Genomic DNA, 6140 nt, shown 5'->3' with positions numbered 1-6140 from the left:
TCCTTGAGCGTATTGGTTACAACCGCCTCACCACATTTCTTTCCTCCCACTCCCTCCTTCACCCTTTTCAGTCTGGCTTCCGTTCTCTCCACTCCACTGAAATTGCCCTCACAAAAATCAGCAACGACCTCCTGCCAAATCCAAGGACCACTACTCCCTGCTCATTCTCCTTGACCTCTCTGCTGCTTTTGACACTGTGGACCACCCTCTACTGCTGCATATCCTTCACTCCCTTGGTCTACATGACACTGCTCTCTCCTGGCTGTCCTCCTACCTCTCTGACCGTTCCTTCTCTGTTTCCTCTCATGGCGACTCCTCCCCCCCACAGCCTCTTACAGTAGGTGTTCCCCAAGGTTCTGTTCTTGTACCTCTCCTATTCTCTCTCTATACGTCTTCTCTAGGTAAACTCATCAGCTCTTTTGACCTCCATTATCATCTCTATGCTGATGATACTCAGATCTACCTTTCCTCACCTGATCTTTCCCCCTCTCTACTGACTTGTTTCTCTAACTGTCTCTCTGCTATCTCTTCCTGGATGTCCCAGCGATTTCTCAAACTTAATATGTCTAAGACTGAGCTGGTAGTCTTCCCACCCTCCCACATAACATCATGTCCCACTATTTCTTTATTAATAGATGGCATTACTATCTCATCTAGTCCCAAAGTGCATTGTCTTGGAGTCATCCTGGACTCTTCCCTCTCCTTCAAACCACACATTCAGAACCTCTCGCAGTCCTGTCGTTTCCATCTCAAGAATATTTCCAAGATCAGACCCTTTCTCACCCAGGATGCTACCAAAACCCTTGTACATTCACTGGTCATGTCCAGATTGGACTACTGTAACCTTCTCCTAGCTGGCCTCCCCAAATCCCATCTCTCTCCTCTCCAGTCTGTGCTCAATGCTGCTGCTCGGCTCATCTTCCTCTCCAAACGCTCTACATCTGCCTCCCCTCTTTTGCAAGCCCTCCACTGGCTCCCATTCCCTTTCAGAACCCAATTCAGGGTTTTCACACTCACTTACAAAGCCCTCACCCATTCCTCTCCCATTTACATCTCTGATCTCATCTCCCTTCACTCTTCTGTTCGCCCTCTTCATTCACTTAATATACGCCGCCTTTCATGCCAATTGATTACTTCCTCCCACTCCCGCCTCCAAGACTTTGCCCGTGCTGCTCCTCACCTTTGGAGCTCCCTCCCTCTCCCTATCAGACTCTGCACCTCTCTACCATCTTTCAAACAAGCTCTTAAGACCCACTACTTCATTAAAGCCTTCCAGCTCTCATCCTCACTTGCTGCTACATCTTCCTTTCTCCCCGCCCACCCCATTCTGTGTCACTCCTGTTTGTCTTCCCCTCCCTTAAAGAATGTAAGCTCTTTCGAGCAGGGCCCTCTACCCTCTTGTGCTTCTCCCTACTGTAATTTAATTTAGCTCTTACTCCCCACTAGGGCAACTAACATTGGCTGCTTATGCGGGCGTTAAGGTCGCTAATATAGAAATGTTTATCCATGTCCTGTATTGTATTGTATTGTATTGTAAGTCAATGGTTACTTTTTAGTCTATGTACTTTGTAAGGCGCTGCGGAACACTTGTGGCGCCATATAAATAAATTATAATAATAATAATAACTGCCAGGACTTTGCATATGTTAGAAATGGCACTGCGTCCCTACACAAACCCTAGAATCAGAGCCGTAACTACAGTTTTTGGTGCCCTGTGCCAGAAAGAGCATTTTTTAAATAGGGAGATAACACACCTGGAAAAAGGGCCATGGCATCATGGGGAAGGGCTAGGGAGGAGATAGGGGAGGCCAGGAGATGCTGGAGATAAAATAAGAGGAAGCTACAAGTGAGAATGATAATAAACAAAAAATTGACAGGCCGAAACAGCGCCCCCTGCCTTGCGGTGCCCTGTGCCATGGCACTGGTCGCACTACCCTAGTTACGACCCTGCCTAGATTATATACTTTAAAAAAAAAATTCCAGAAGATTATTTGTTTTAACTTGATGCAATTAAATTGCATTTTGTTTGTGAGAACCAGCACAAACCATAATTTATGCACAAGAGAACAAAACAAACATTTTCTTAATACACTCTCAATGTACAGGGTCATTTTTATTGTTAATAAGACAATATTAATTTGGGAGCTACACAAATACCTCTATGTTAATTTGCATTGCTTTGTTTCTGTATTAATGTCAACATTGCATACTGGGCTTTGATTTTTGGCACCTTGTGCAACTGTGCTAACATTTCTGTATATCAAGCTCAGTGCGGGGACAACATTCCTTTGTGATGTGACCTGTTTACTTTGTTTAGGGCACGTGTGTTACTGGCAGGCTGGGCGTCTTTAATCACAGTCAGGTCATATAAACTAAGCCTCAGATTCCTCTCACGTAATAACAAGGTACACCTCTACTCTCTCAGCACTGTCATTGGAACCTTCTGAAGAAATATGTGTACATGGCACTGGCGAAGCACATCAGTGCCAGCACTCATTTCTGCTACTGAGTGTGTTGCTAAATCATTAAACAAAATACTTATGCATCCATCTAAGTGCATGTGATAGGGCTGTTTATTATACAGCTGTATAATATTATAGGCATTAGGATTATTATTTATCAAAGCTGATTAAAAATGAATGCTGTTCACATTGGGCCTAATAGTTTTTATAATGACAGCACATGCTCATGCTGTGCACTCTACTTGGGGTATTCAATTAGCAGCGATGTGTTGTCGTGTTGTGTAGCTGCGCACATCACCGCGTATTATGGTACCCCAGCATCGCAGATTTTCCTGTGCAACTCTATCGGGTGCAGGGAGAGAATTGTGATGTTGGTGATTGTGACATACCAGAGAAGAACTAGGACATAATTAATACCCCCCTATAACAGAATATAGATTGTAGTGCTATTCCCGACGTTTAGTCTAACATAGCTAGTTATCTATATAACAATAATGACTGGTTGATAAAGTATTTGTACAGTAAATACACATGTATCTAACATAAATAAATATATTTTTATGGTTGTTTCACTCTGGTAATTGATTTGCCCCATCTTTATTTTAGGTAATTGAACTCTAACAGGGGCGTAACTAGGTATTTGAAGGCCCCATAGCAAAAGTTTGTAAGGGCCTATATGTACCACCCAATGGTGAAAAATGTATATAACACATGTACAGTAACTTTGACAAGGAAGATGGGCCCCCCTGACCTCTGGGCCCCATAGCAGCTGATCCCCTTGCACCTATGGTAGTTACAGCCATGCCTCTATAGAAAGCACAGTGCACATTCACACAGGCACTTTGCAATAATTGACAGTACAGGAATTGGACTAATACCATATTGACTAATACCATATTGATTAGATTGTTACATTCTCTATATTTTGTAACTGCTGTTCAACTGCAGTAAATGCATCTCAGGTGGAATGTGCAGCAGACAGGTAGTAAGTGCTCATGTGTACAAAACTTGAGACAGAACAAAATAAGAAAATGTAACTTTATCCAAATATTTGTCAGTAATTATCTAACATAAGCAAGCTCTTTACTCATAGATCCTAGAGATCCTGCAGGGGAGCACTGCTTGCTGGGGACCAATCAGCCTTTCTCATGTGAACACAAAGTAGTTTGTGTGCTTTGACACTTCTTAGTCTGGAATGAGCACTAGTCTGTCATAGGTCTAAAGGTCATTTTTCCATACTCATCCCCCTGGACCTCTCTGCTGCTTTCAACGCTGTTGATTGCCCTCTTCATCTGCATACTAGCACTCCATTGTGACTCACTTCTTTTCTGGTTCACTTATGACCAATGAAACTGTTCTTTTAGTGCCTCTGACCAGGGACATCAAGAGCTCTGATGGTCCTGGGTACTGGCAGGGGGGTGGGGGGGGCGTGGCCTTTTTTGGGGCACATGGCTATTCACCTACCCACAAAAATGGAATAAACTACTGTCCATGGCGCTGCACGCTCAGCGCATGGGGCGACTCCAGGGGGACACTTCTCCTGTCTGTCCACTACCACTGTGGCCGCGTCTGTATAGCAGCACAGCCGCAGTGGCACATCGGGCAGTAAAAGAGAGGAGATTGGTGATAGTGGGCAGAGCAGTAGGGACTGACCGGGCCCCCACAGCATTCCTCCAACCAGCCTGGGGAAGTAGGCTGGGGGACTGACCCGCCCCCCTCTCTCAGTGTCCCTGCCTCAAACAATGTCACACAATCAGTATGTATTACCAACGGCCGTAGTGCCTAACCCTAACCCCCCGCTAAGTGCCTAAATCTAACCCTCCCCCCGTCCCTGCAACCTAAACCTAAGTCTCCCAGGGGGGTGCCTAATCCTAACCTTCCCCTGGGGGTGCCAAACCCTAACTTCCCCTTTCCCTAACCCTCCCGGGGGGGTGCCCACCGGGAGCCCTGAAACCTAACCCTCCCACCCACGGATGTCTGCGCCCGGTGTCCGGCTTACCTTCATTCGGTATGCCGGGCGTCAAGCTCCCGGCATAGGTCTAATGACAGGCGTCGGGATTTCGATGCCTGTCATTAGTACCCTGCCGGGATTTGACAGGCGGAAGCCGGCGGTCGGCATTTCGACCGTCGGCTTCCTGACTGCATCCCAATGGCACATCCTCACCTCCAATAACTTCTATCTGTTGGACTAACATGAGGCTGTGTTTTTCTCACTGTACTCGCTGTTCTCTTAAGGAACTTCACTTATTTGGCCTCCAGCACTACTTCTAAGCTGTCAACACCCAAATCTACTTCTCCCCCCAAACCTCTCCTCTTCTATACTGTCTTGTGTAACCAGCTCTTTCTGCTTTCTCCACATGAATGTCCCAATGCTACCTAAAGCTCAACATGTCCAAAACAGTTTGTATCACTTTCAGTAGCGGCACTGAAAATGGGGCTGCAGCGCAGGCCAAAACTAAAACATGGGGAGCCACATAAAGTGCACCCAGAAACGCTGCCTGGTCGCCCCAACAATGCCGACTGGTAATCAGCAGGAAGGCACCGGGGTCCAGTGGGTACAGCACACTCAGGACAGAAGAGCAGCAATGGATCACCCTCCCCCCCCAGACTCCGTTGCCAGCCGGCTTCCATTGGCTAGCTATCTGCTCTCCCCCCAGTGACACAGACTTCATGTCACTGGGAGACGGGCAGATTAATTCTCCACACTGATGCACCCTAAAAATTGTCCCAATCTCCACTCTGAGCATCAGATGTGTTCTCCTCTAATTAGAATGCAAGATCTCCCGTGAGCAAGACTCTCCTTGTCCTGTTTTTTCCTGCATTCATATTGTCTACCTTGTGTGTGTATTTATAGATGTGTATATATATATATATATATATATATATATATACACACACAATTTCAAATTTACTAAAATACTTTTCCAATTTTGATTATTTTTTTTTACAAATAAAATCTTATGACACATTTAGCCTTAGTCTAAGTCATAGAAAGTGTCCCAACACACTAGCATAGGGAAAGAAGAGCATGTCTCAGGGGCGTTTCTAGAGAGGAGGGGGCCCGTGTGCAGTCTCCAACATGGGCCCCCTCCTCTCCGCCCGCCGGCTGGCAGCGCACTGATCTGTGCCTGGCCAGCGCTGGAGTTATAGACTCTGGGCACTAGAGTGTGCATAGAGTCTATATTGTATGCACAGGTCACTGGTAAAATGGCCGTGGCGGTCATTTTCCCTGTACTGCGCATGCGCAAACAACAGGAAAATGGCCACCGCAGCCATTTTCCAATCGTTTTACAGCGCCGGACCCCCGCGCCGACGTGGGACTCCGGAGAGGTAAGTAATATTATGGGTGCAGGTTGCGCGGTGTGGGGCCCCCCTGGACCCAGGGGCCCGTGTTCCCCGCACACCCTTCACCTAATATAGATACGCCCCTGGCATGTCTGCTTGGTGATGACTTAAATGTAGAACAAAAAAAACTACTGTAATAAACTGTGAATGGTTTTAATTTATTTGGAACTATGCATGACGCTATTATTGGTTGCCTTCTAATTGCTCTCTCACCTGCCTCCTTTTAATAATTGTAATGCAATGTGTTACTTTGAAGTAATAATAATTAATTTGTTTAAACTTAAGCCGGGTACAGACTACACGATATTTTGAGCGATTTGGCCATTTCCAACG

This window comes from Taudactylus pleione, unplaced genomic scaffold, assembly GCF_031769625.1.
Source record: "Taudactylus pleione unplaced genomic scaffold, aTauple2 ptg001032l, whole genome shotgun sequence".
NCBI lineage: Eukaryota > Metazoa > Chordata > Amphibia > Anura > Myobatrachidae > Taudactylus > Taudactylus pleione.
Note: the sequence above shows the minus strand (reverse complement) of the source record.